Source organism: Rhinopithecus bieti, unplaced genomic scaffold, assembly GCF_001698545.2.
Source record: "Rhinopithecus bieti isolate Rb0 unplaced genomic scaffold, ASM169854v2 scaffold_6904, whole genome shotgun sequence".
NCBI classification, from domain to species: domain Eukaryota; kingdom Metazoa; phylum Chordata; class Mammalia; order Primates; family Cercopithecidae; genus Rhinopithecus; species Rhinopithecus bieti.
Window position 1 is genome coordinate 754,715 of NW_016805192.1, and position 12,776 is coordinate 767,490.

The 12,776-nt window shown below is 51.3% G+C and overlaps 1 protein-coding gene across 20 annotated transcripts in view; it reads left to right on the top strand.

Annotated features, from left to right (window-relative positions):
• The first annotated feature begins 4,798 nt into the window (after window positions 1-4,798).
• The window catches only part of MAPT (microtubule associated protein tau), a 140,537-nt gene continuing 132,559 nt past the window's right edge, over window positions 4,799-12,776 (top strand). For 12 of the 20 annotated variants that reach the window (XM_017871619.1, XM_017871623.1, XM_017871621.1 and 9 more), the window contains exon 1: window positions 5,015-5,103. The gene's annotated coding sequence lies outside the window, so the exon portion shown is untranslated. Of the gene's footprint in view, window positions 5,104-12,776 lie in introns of all 20 variants that reach the window. The other 8 variants (XM_017871629.1, XM_017871631.1, XM_017871635.1 and 5 more) reach the window with 2 other exon arrangements.

Genomic DNA, 12,776 nt, shown 5'->3' on the forward strand with positions numbered 1-12,776 from the left:
AGTATATTTCCTGTCATTTTCAGCCTAAACCCACATACCAAGCCAAGTCATTCACAAACCAAACTTGCTCTTTCCTCTTCCATCAGCTGGTCAGAAGGAATCCCTCCTATAACCTTAGGTGTGTGTGGAGAGAGGGTGCTGGTGCAACTCTGGCAGGTGGCTTGCAGGTCTGAACAGACTGCACGTGCAGCTTGCTTGTGGCCCAGGTCCTGTCCACGCTCAATCCCAGATGTACAACTTCCATCTAACAATGGATTGTTGCTAGGCTTGCCTAACCTTATAATTTAACTCAGCTGATGTAACCCAGTTAATGAAGGGCAGTTCCAGGTGCAAGGTCACTTGGTATCCCACCATCAGGCGCTCCATTTCTACCAGGGCACAGTAGCGTGCCAGGAGTTGTCTTGCCAAAGGCATATGATCCTTCACTGCAGATGGCATGGCCTTGCTCCAGAATGCTGGGAACCTGCACTGTGACTCTCCCACTGGGGCATGCTACAAACTCTACACAGCATCCTCCTCATCACTCATGCCTTTTGTACTATAGAGTCTGCTGGGTTGATGGCTCAATTGCAAGGCTACTTGTACTGCCGCCTGGACCTGCTGCAGAGCCCTTTCCTGTTCTGGGCCCCACTTCAAGCCAGCAGCCTTTCGGGTTAGCTGGTTATTATTGGTCAAGTGGTATCCCAGGTATGGAATATGCTATCTTCAGAAGCCAAAGAGAATTTCTAGGTTTTGTGCTTCCTTCTACACTGTGGGAAATAGAAGATACAATCATTTGATTTTGACTTTGGATGGACAGTCCTGACATGCTCCTGTCCACAGGACCCCTAAAATTGTGCCGTGTGCAGGCTCCTAAATTTCTGTAGTATTCATCTCCCACCCTCTGGAGTGTGTGTAACCTACCAATGCCTTTAACATGCTAGCCACTTTTTGCTCCTCTGGCCCATTTAGCAGGATGTCATTATGTTTGGGGGTCTATTTATGACAACAGTTTAGCTTGCTTTATGAATAGATTTAATAGCAGAGCCTCCAAATTCTATAGATATATTGATCTCAGTCCTAACCCCATCTGGAACTGAAAGCCCAGAGAAGGTAATGAATTTGTCTAAGGTCGTACAAGATGGCTAGGATCAGGATCCAACTCTCCAGTTTTCTTTCCCCTCTGCTATTCTGCCTTCTGTGGTCCTACATAAGTGGGCTCTTTTGTGTAACATATGCGGCCATGAGATTTCTCTTTCAGCAAGAGAAAGGGACAGGAAGAAAGAGAGGGAATGCATTTTCTTGGCCTAAATTAGTGTGAGCCATTAGTTACCTACATTGACTAAATTATCTGGAATGAACGTTCAACTCTACATCACATATAGTTAAAATGACAGATCTGCTTAAGATTTGTTTCTAGCATTCATTATTTCAATTTAGGCAAATGTGACCATTCAGTGTGAGGGGACCACAGTGTCATTAGGTCCCTGTCAGTTCTCAATTATACTGTTATCTTAGAGGCGGAAAAATGTGAAATTTGAATGTAGGGGAGTGTTGGTTTGACTGCTACAGTTTATTTTACATACAGAAATAAAATAATGTGTAGCAAAAGCATTATTACAAAGATAATAAAATAAATAACCAGTATTTATAATAGTATCATAGTATAGTACTTATAATAATATGATAGTTTACTATTTGTCAGACGTTGTGTAAGAAACTTTATACACACACACATATCTCATTTAATTCCTGTATCAATCAGCTTTGCTGTAGTAACAACTCCCCAAATCTTGGTGGCTTGCACAACAAATGTTTCTTTCTGGTTTTTTTTTTTTTTTTTTTTTTTTTTTTTGAGACAAAGTCTTGCTCTGTCACCCAGGCTGGAGTGCAGTGGAATGATCTTGGCTCACTGCAACTTCTGCCTCCCAGGTTCAAGTGATTCTCCTGCCTCAGCCTCTCAAGTAGCTGGGATTACAGGCATGGGCCACCATGTCTGACTAATTTTTGTGATTTTAGTAGAGATGGGATTTTGCCATGTTGCTCAGGCTGGCCTTGAACTCCCAACCTCAAGTGATCCACCTGCCTCAGCCTCCCAAAGTGCTGGGATTACAGGCATAAGCCACTGCGCCCAGACCCAAATGTTTATTTCTTGCTCATGTGACATGTACTTCCTTGAGTTTTTCCATCCTGGGATCTAAGCTGAAGGAACAGCTCTCTGGAGCCACACCATTCTGGTGGTAGGAAGGAAGAGTAAAAGTGGTAGAACCTTGCAATGCCTCTTGAAGTGCCTGTTTGGAATGTCCACATCATGTAAATGGTAATGGACAAGGATGTATAATTCCTCACACTAAAAAAAGGGGAAACTGCTGGGGACAATGACCACATTTCAATCTTGCAAGACGGATATTGATTCCACCCCCTCCCAACTTTCAGAGAGAAGAAGAGTAACTTTGCTGAACTCCTTCTAGAGATTGGAAATGTCCCTTCCAGTTGGGGTGATTAGGGAAGGCTTTGGTAAAATTTGAGCTAGAGTTCAAAGGTTAGGTAGACTACTGGTGGGTGAAGAAAGAACAAGGACCTTTGCAGGCAAAGGAAAACCTCAGAATTACAGAGGTGGGAAAGAGTTCTAGTCAAGCCACTTCAGCTGGCTACAGAGTAGGTGGGAAAGAAAAGAGGAGGACAATGGCTCAGATGATGGGGGTTCAGGGAATGGCGGGGGGCACTTGAAAGCTAAACTAAGGGGTTGAGTTTCATTTAGGAGGCAGTTAGAAGCTTTTACATATTTTTGAGCAAGAGATTGCCATAATTAAAATGATCTGGGCCAGGTGTGGTGACTCACACCTGTAATCCTAGCACTTTGGGAGGCTGAGGCGCTTGGGTCACCTGAAGTCAGGAGTTCGAGACCAGCCTGGCCAATATGGTGAATTCCTATCCTACTAAAATACCAAATTTAGCTGGGAGTGGTGGCACGTGCCTGTAATCCCAGTAGCTGGGAGGCTGAGACAGGAAAATCGCTTGAACCTGGGAAACAGAGTTTGCAGTGAGCTAAGATCGTGCCACTACACTTCAGCCTGGGCAACAGAGCGAGACCCCATCTCAAAAAAAACAAAACAAACAAACACACAATAAATAAATAAATAAATAAATAAAATGATCACTTCTGAATACTGATCTAACTACGGGTTGCAGGGTGGGCTGATATAGGGAGAAATTGGAGAGCAAGGAGATCACTAAGGTCCCTACATGTCCAGAATGATGATAGAGGTCTTGAACTAGGATGGTGGCAGTTAGAACAACAACAAAAAGTCAATTCCAGGCTGAGTGCAGTGGCTCATGCCTGTAATCTCACTGCTTTGGGAGGCTGAGGTGGGAGAATCACTTGAGCCCAGGAGTTAAGAAAGCAGCCTGGGCAACATTGCAAGACCTCCTCTCTCAAAAAAAAAAAAAAGTTAGCCAGGTGTGGTGGTGCCCACCTGTAGTCCCAGCAACTCAGAAGGCTGAGTTGGGAAGATTGCTTGAGCCCCAGGAGTTCAAGGTTGCCGTGAGCTATGATTGTGCCACTGCACTCCAGCCTGAGCAAGACCTTGTCTCCAAAAAAAGGTCAATTCCATTGACTTTTCTAAGGTGTACACCATTAAGGGGCAGTTCCATCCCCCGGCCATTGGCTCATGAGACATTCTGAAGTCAGAAGGCTAGGGCAGATCACTTTCAGCAAGCCCCTATGGCGGTTCTCACTCCTACTGCTTTGGATATATGCTCCTCTGTTTAAAAATAAAGTTAATATGGATAAAAAAGAAAGAAAGAAAGAAAGAAAGAAAGAAAGAAAGAAAGAAAGAAAGAAAGAAAGAAAGAAAGAAAGAAGGAAAGAAAGAAAAAGGTCAGTTCCAGAAACTCAGTGTGAATAAAGCATTTTACTTGCTTTTCTATTAATCTATAACATATGTTGGTTTTTTAAAAATAATGTAAGAACTATGCAAATTGGAGCTTCAAGACAACTTCCCATCTCCCTAGGAGGAGACGGCTGCCCTAAACCCCCATACACAGAAATCCTCCCACTGCCAGGGCTTAAATTTGATGTTGGGGCAATGAAAAATCCAAGCTAAGGCCGAAGCTTGGGGCCTGGGTGACCAGTAGAATGAAGACCACTGGTCAGCTTCAGGCTGAGGTGCCTCTTCCAGGGGACAATCTCCAGCTGGCCCTTAAACATTCAGACTTCAAACTCTACTTACAGCATAAAGATGTTTCAAAAGACGTGATACAAATAACTGTGTGTGGGCAAATGTTCTGCGATGTGTTAGGCACTATTTGAATTTCGTCTAATTTAAGATTTTTTTTCTAGCGTCACGGTATTGTAACTGAGTTAGCTTGCTTTAAGTGAATTTGTTAAGGAAAGGATTCACCTTGGTCAGAAACAAAACAGGTGGGAAAAAAGCAAGGAGAAAGGAAGCAGCCTGGGGAAAAGCGACCTTAGCCAGGGGGGCCTTTTTGGGACTCGGAGGGTCGGGGTGGACGGACTGGGGAGCCGGCCACCTGGAAGGTCGCTCAGGACCTCTCCAGGAGAGGACACCGCCCCAGGCTGACTGAAAGGAAAGGGGCAGGGGACCCACTGGCGGAGTCACTGGCCTTGCCCCGACCCCGCAGGGCCCGAAAGAAGACACCCACCCCTCCAACGAGACAAAGGCTGCAGCTATGGGACGCGGAGAGTGCGCGTGCGCCATGAACGCGCGTGCGCGCTGCGGTCAGCACCGCGGCCTGAGGCGTAGGGGGAGGGGCACCGGGAAAGGGCAGCGCCGAGAGGAACCAGCCGGGAGGCGCCGGACAGCCGAGCGGCAGGGCGCTCGCGCGCGCCCACTGGTGGCCGGAGGAGAAGGCTCCCGCGGAGGCCGCGCTGCCCGCCCCCTCCCCTGGGGAGGCTCGCGCTCCCGCTGCTCGCGCCTGCGCCGCCCGCCGGCCTCGGGAACGCGCCCTCTTCGCCGGCGCGCGCCCTCGCAGTCACCGCCACCCACCAGCTTCGGCACCAACAGCAGCGCCGCTGCCACCGCCCACCTTCTGCCGCCGCCACCACAGCCACCTTCTCCTCCTCCGCTGTCCTCTCCCGTCCTCGCCTCTGTCGACTATCAGGTAAGCGCCGCGGCTCCGAAATCTGCCTCGCCGTCCGCCCTTGTGCTCCCCTGCGCCGCCGCCCCTCGCCCTCCCCCTCCACGGACTGGGGCTTCGTGCGCCGGGCAACAGTCGGGGCGACCGCAGGGCCCCTCCTTGCCTCCCCTGCTCAGGGGCTGGGGCCAGGGCGGCCTGGAAAGGGACGTGAGCAAGGGATGCACGCACGCCTGAGTGCGCGCGTGTGTGTGATGGAGGTCTTCACCCGCTTCGCGCCGACCCCAGGTGGAGGCTGTGCCGGCAGGGTGGGGCGAGGCGGCGGTGACTTGGGGGAGGGGGCTGCCCTTCACTCTCGACCGCAGTCTTTTGCCGCAATGGGCGTGCGTGGGGGGGAGGGGTCCGATAACGACCCCCGAAACCGAACCTGAAATCCGCTGTCCCTGCCGCTGTTCGCCATCAGCCCTAAGGAAGATGCGGATCGGGTTCTAGAAAAGATGACTCCCTGCAAGCCCCTCCCTACACCTCCGGAGCAGTGATTCCGACAGGGCCTTCACTGCACCTGATTTTAGGCGGGGGCCGGCCCCCTCCCCTTTTCCTCCTTCAGAAACCCGTAGGGGACATTTGGGGGCTGGGAGGAATCGAGGAGATGGGGAGGGGTCCAGGCGCTGTCACTTTAGTTGCCCTTCCCCCTGCGCACGCCTGGCACAGAGACGCGAGCAGCGCCGTGCCTGAGAACAGTGCGAGGATCCCAGTGTGCACGCTCGCGAAGGCAGGGGTCACCTGGCCTGGAGATGTGGACGGAGTCGGCGGCCGCCGGTCCCCGCTCGCGGGCAGGCACAGCCGCAGCCATGCACTGACTGGCGCGGGGCTGCAGGTGCATCTCGGGGCGGGTTTCTTTCTCAGCGCTCCGCGCGCAGGGCGCCCGGCGTGTGCGCTCCCTGCCGGAGGCGCGGGGCTGGCGCGCAGGGCTCGCCCCTCACTGCGGCAGTGGGTGTGGACCCTGGTGGGCGAGGAGGGGGAGGATAGGCTGTGCCTCCTCCCACTCCCGCCCCGCCACCCCCCTTTTTTTTCCCCTCGGAACGCGAGGTGCCATCTTTTTTCGGCGTGTCACGTCTTTACGGTGCCATGCCAAACCGGGTGGCCGGGCTTCGTAGGACAGGGCGGGGCCTGGCATTAAAGGGAGGGGGACAGTCGGCGCTGAAATCTTGGCGTTTTGCTACTGTGGGCGTCAGCGTTGGGGGCGTTCACCCAGCATCTTCTTCGGGGGCTCTTTGCTTTGTCTGTAGAGGTTACGTGATCTGCGCTCCCAGCCCTGGTTTCTGGCTTTTATTCTGAGGGTGTTTAGCCAACCTTCCCCCTACCCCCACGCACCTCTTTCCTTTTTCGCTCCTCATTTCCGAATCCATTGTTGGATCTCGAGGCTTGCTGGGGTCGATGAACCCCAGTCAACCCCCCGACCCCCGGCACGCATGGAACGGACGTGACCGCGCGCAGCGTCGTCTCGTAGTCTGCGGGCGCCAGGAAGCTTCTGAAGGGATAGGATTCCAGTCTCCGTGCGCGCTGCGGGCGGCGGCAGAGGGATTACGCCCCTCCCTACACCCCGAGTGTCCTGAGGGCCAAGCTACACCAGGTTGCCCAACGAGGGACGCTGGCTACCCATTCGGGGATGGGTGGGGAGCCCCAGTGGGGCCTCTCCAGCTTTACGCCCTGTTGCTTCGCCTGGCGGGAGAATGTGAGGAGGGAACATAAGGTTACTGGTGCTGCGGCCACACCCATCTTTCTGAGCCTACTGGAGGGGGCGCAGAGGGGGAATTGCCATGGGATCCACAGGTGTCCGGAGAGGGGACCTTGGGGCTGGCCCCACCCCTTCCCTGGGGAGATTGGGGACCCTGGGGTAGGCGGGGCCGCGTCCTGTTGGCCTCCTGGAGGACACGGGAGGAAGCCCCCAACCCCTGCACCTGAGGCTCTAATTGGCCCCTGGCGGCCGCAGATAGGCGGCCGTTGGGTGTATTTTTATTAATATTATGTCTGTACTGATTAATTTATTTATTGTAAATGCGGGATTTCACCTGTATCCAGGTTCACCGCACCCCCAAAACCGAGTCTGGGGCGGCAGGGAGAACTCCTGGCCAGCGCATCCGAGCCTCGCCCTCCTGTGATGAACCTGGTATGCGCCGTTTTCTGGTTAATTCTATCGCTGAAAACTGGTGCGGGGGGGCGCACTTCTGAGACGAACGAGCATCTAGGAGCTGAATCCTCCACGCGGGCTGCCCAGGTTGATCTGAATTTCCGGGGAATGGCTTGGCTGGGGAACTAGAGCCTGCCCGGGACCAGGCTGACCCTCCTCGACGGTGGCGTCGAGGGCTGGAGCCTGGGTGCTGCGAGGCTCCCCGCATGGCTGAGCCACCGCGAGGGGTTGCAGAGCGGCTCAGGGGTCAGTTCAAGCATCTTCTCTCCTCCCTCGCCCCCAGACAGAGCTGGGCTCGGGATTCCCGTTCCAGATGGAGCGAGGGTCTCGGGACGGCCCTGGAAAAGGGGAGCCCGCGGCCAAGCCTGCCTATTGCCATCTCGAGCAGAGATGTCACCTTCTGCCGTTAGAGGAAAGGGAGCCCGGTGGGGATGAGCACATTTAGCCCAATGCTGGGAACAAAGCACAATCCGCGCTTCTGTGATTTCGCTCCATTTTGAAATGTGTTGGCGCTTTGGTTGGGCCACTGCGGTGGGCAAGGCCGGGGAGGGAGGGGGGCGCTGTTAATGGAGAAACCTCAGGGGAACGGTCCTTCGTGCGACAATTAGGAAACTCCATCCTGACTCTGTGCGTGCTTTAAGGAGATGGCTTCGCTCCAGGATCTCGAGGGATGCAGCTTTTGCGCGGATGACGGTGGGGTGCTTGCCTCTGGAAATGTCTGGGCATGGATCCCGGGGCCATTGACGACTCCTCCCCATCCCCAGCAGGCAGGAGCTCTTACATTCCCAGCGACCGCTCTCATCCTCTGGCGCTCACACACCTGTAACTCCAAATCTCCGTCTCAGAATGGTCCGGGTTGGAAGGGATGAAGGGGGCTCGGACAGCGACTGCCCAGCTCACCCCTCTGCGCGCTCAGGTTCCAGGCTCAGCAGGACCAATTTGAGTTCTATCTGATCCCCCCCACCCCCTTAACTGACCCATCCTACAGGAGACAGGGAAATGTCTGTCCTACCGCGGTTGATTCTGGGGTGTCATTTTGTGTTTTGTGATGGCTGCTTATATTTACTATATAAGAATTGTTTATTTTCCATCTCCAAATCCTCCCTCTACATAAATAAATAAGTGGATAAACAGATAAGTGTGTCCGCCCCCACCCCCGCTAGGCAGGTCTGGAGTGACCCTTGAAGCTCATCCATTCCTTGGCCAAGTTTGCCTCCCTGACAGATATACAGCAATAACCTGGCTTGGCTCTTGGGTTCACCTTTAGACGATTTGGGGAAGGGGCTTGTTGGCTTTGCTGGTTTTTGGATGAGTGACAGTCCTTGACTGTTCCTGCTGGAAGGGCGTGGCTTTTAAGTGGTTTCTAATATCAGGCACTGCTCCTCCGAGAGGAACAAAAGAAATGGATACTGCCCATAAATTGCTAGAAAACTTAGAATTGGTTTGATTGAGGAAAGGTTAGATTTATTCCAGTTGGAAAAAGAGGCCTTTCTATTAAACGGGCCCTTTGACCCTCATGCCCTTGGAGGTCAGTGCCAGCCTGAAGATGTGATAAGATTGTGGTTTTCCTTCTGCCTTTTTAACATCCGTTGATACAGTCCATTTGTTGAAAATTTTAAGAAATTGTGTTTTATTTCACTTTCCCTCAGCATTTATGTGTGTGGCTTCAGTGGCTCTGTGGCTATATATACAAACACATGTTATTTTTCCAATTGGACATGTTATAATTTTCCAACTGGACTTTGCCTTCTATTGATGTATTTATTTAGCATCTTCCTTACTCCCTCCTTGAAAAAGACTCACTCAAAAACAAATAAAAACAACCATAGGGGCCTAATACAGTGCTAGACATACAAGAGGTATCTGGTCCATACCAAATGGATTTTATCCATGAAGAATAAATGGGGAAACACAGGTTAAGAGAAACAGAATGGGGGGCTTTATTTATGGTCACGGCAGAAGGAAGGTTTGGGGACAAACCCAGTTCAGTCTTTCCCAGCCCTGTGTCCCAGTGATGCTCAGACAGCTGCGTGTGCTCTTGGGCCACCTCCTCCTGCCCCCTCCCTTTCCCCACTGCAGCACTCCCATAGCCTGGTCCCCATGGCCCACTTCCCTCTTATTGGCCAGAGGTGAAGATGAGAGGAAAGGAGAGAGACCACCCTCTACCCTAGGGAAGGAAGACCCTGCCCTGGCACCTTTTGATACCTGGTGCAGTAGGTTAGTGGGAAGCGGGTGGGAAACCACATTTGACTCTGCTCCTTCCTCTGCCACCACTTCCCTCATCACCGCATTGAGAGACCCCCAAAGCCCCTTCACATTCCCAGAAACACCCCCCTAGCCATTCCTAACTTGCCATGCCCAGGAGTTAGGTGCTTCCACTAGTGGCAGGGAGCTGGCGTTTGGGGGGCACCTCAGCAGGTGACGGGGAGAGAAGACCTCAGCCTCATCAGCTGGGCTGCAGCAGAGAGAGGAGCCCTCATGTTCCAGCAGGGACTCAGCTGTTTTCCTGTAAAAGCATGCTTCTCAACTGGGGGCCACTGAGATGTCTAGAGAGATGTTTTCATTTTCACAACTCGAGGAGGATGCTACTGACATCTCGTAGATAGAGGCCAGGGATGCTGCTAAACATCCTACATGGCACAGGACAGTCTCCTACATCAAAATATGACCCAGCCCCAATGTTACCATTGCTGGGGCTGACACTGGCATTGCTACCTTAATTACATTCATTGATTGTCTTCTAGGAGCCCTGGGCTAAGTGCTTGTCTCAGATTATGTCATTTAATCCTCACAACAATTCCCCTATGTAGCAGGTGCTGTTATTATCTCTGTGATGGGGAAACTGAAGCACAGAGAGGGTTAGCAACTTGCTAAAGGTCACAGAGCCAGTGGGTGGTGGAGCTGGATGCCTGACACTAGCTCCCTCCCCTCTCAGCCACACGTGGGTTTACTTGGCCATTGTGGACTAGTCTGGGAACCCAAATATGATCTATAACATGGACCCAGTAGAATATTGATTCTAAAACCACTGTCTCACAAATGAACTTTTACAAGAGTCTGTAATTGGAGCATGACCCAGAATAAGTTTAGGGAGATATGGAGTTTAAAGCTCTCAATTTCTTATCTGGCCCTGACACAGAGAGCAAGGCATTTCACTCTACCTTGGTGCTCTGTTTATAAAACAAAGAGCAAATATCTCTTCCCAAGGTCCTTAAACCTCTACTCCCTAATGCAGGGTTTCTGGACTGATCTGCCAGATGAAGGGGTGGCTTGTTTGATTGACCCAGGGAAGGCTGGAAATCAAGACTGGGGGATCAAGATGTAGATTCAGTGTGGCCAACCAAGGTCAAGTCTCTGAGGTTTAGGGACATCAGATGCCCAGCTTAGGTTCTATACCTCGGCAAGGTAAAAGCGTTGATGCCCACTGATGAGGCCAGCTCTGAGATTGTGGGTGTGGGTTGAGTTGGGTGGGTATAGGCAAGTCCTCATGTAAGAATCCCTTGGCAAAGATGGGCCCGGGAGGCTTTTCTCACTTCCTGGGGCCCAGGCTTTGCAATAAATATTCCATTATACTATGGTGCCTTGGGGCTACCTGAGAATCTTCTGTCTCGCCCCTATTGCCTTGCCAAAGAGGTTGCTGTCCAAGAATTCCTTTCCTGTCTCCAGGTGCCATGCTCCTGCCACCTCTGCCAGGTTCCCTGCCTGCCCAGATGGCTCCCACCTGAGTGTGAGGAGGAGTTTGAGGCTGGCCCAGGACAGGTTTTGAGCTTTCTGGGTTCTCCGGTTAGGAAACTTTCTGTAAGCATGCAGATAGAATAGGCTTCAGCAAAATACAAACTGGAACAATTTCCAGGTATATTCCCTTAATTTTCTTTGCTTTTTTCATATTTCATCAGGCTCCATGCTGAGCCCAATCAGGGACCTGATAAAAATCCAAACACCATGTCAGCAAGTCCCCAAGAAATGCATTTTGTGCCAAGGCTATTCAAGGAAGTTTTGGGAGCAGCTCAAGGGCAGACACTGTTACCCCTCCCCCAGGTCCCCAGTGCAGGGCAGTGTCCTGCACGTGGAGGCAGTTTGGCCTAATGGTTAAGGAGGCAGGCTCTGATTGGGCCTCCTGGACAGAAGTCCCAGCTCCCTGCTCACTGTGGGACCTAAGCCATGTTGTTTAGCTGTTTGGAGAGTTTTTTGTCATCCATAACTTGGAGTATGATGGTACCTGTCTCACGGGTTGCCATGGGGTTCAAACAAGCTAACTTGGTACTTACCAGGGCCCGACACATAGTAACTGCTCAGCAAATCGCATCATTGGCAGTGTCCTATGGATAAGTGCTTGTGATTGGCTGAATGAGCAGAGGGGTCTAAAGACCCTGGTGATGGAATCAGTTGTACAGATAAATTGTTACACTGAGTAGGGATCAAGATAGGAAAAGTGGGTAACTGCCCAGCTCCCCTGCAGCCAAACTTTGTTTGGGCAGAAGTGGATCCTCTGAAAATTGCACACACCCATGTTTAAATGTACACACAGAACTCTTGACAAAGGTAAGCGGAGATTTGTCATCTGCTGTCCCTGCTTCATATTCTTCCTGAAATCCACTCCATGCCAGGAATAAACTGCATGCTCTCCACCAGCCCAAACCACCCTGCCCTCCCTCCAGTCATCCCGGGAAGGGTGACCTGGCTTAGTACATTGGGTTCAGAGATCTTTCCAGTTTACTTGTTGAATAAAAAGTGAGGGCTGATCGAGAAAGTAATAGCAGTCAGGGAAGGCGAAGGAGGTGAAGAAGAGATTGTACAAATGAAGTAATTCAACAGAGTGCTGACGTTGGTAAACTGGCAAACAGGTTTCAGGGTGGTCAGTTGAGAGTAGACTAGAAAAGGGTTAAATGAAGCAAATTTGTGGTGTACTGAATCTTAGGAATTCCATGTATCCAATAAGTGTAGTCATTTATGAATTAATAAATTAGGCCTAAGAAGCCTTCTTATCCCTTAAATCAAGACTGAGTAGCAATATATCACTTTTAAAAAGTCATTACATCAGAAAATAATGTAAATGATACACATAGATTTTCAAGATTTTACTTTAACTGAAACTATATAAATGTAAATTCGTTCACCCATCTTTTGACACAGGGCCCATGTCTTCTTTTGGTGTCTGGATCAGCCAGTTGAAATTTCTTGTCTCTCTTGCCTATGCCACATTAATAATGCACTGTCGCCGGGCGCGGTGGCTCAAGCCTGTAATCCCAGCACTTTGGGAGGCCGAGACGGGCGGATCACGAGGTCAGGAGATCGAGACCATCCTGGCTAACACGGTGAAACCCCGTCTCTACTAAAATACAAAACTAGCCGGGCGAGGTGGCGGGCGCCTGTAGTCCCAGCTACTCGGGAGGCTGAGGCAGGAGAATGGTGGAAACCCGGGAGGCGGAGCTTGCAGTGGCTGAGATCCGGCCACTGCACTCCAGACCGGACAACAGAGCGAGACCCCCCCTCAAAAAAAAAAAATAAT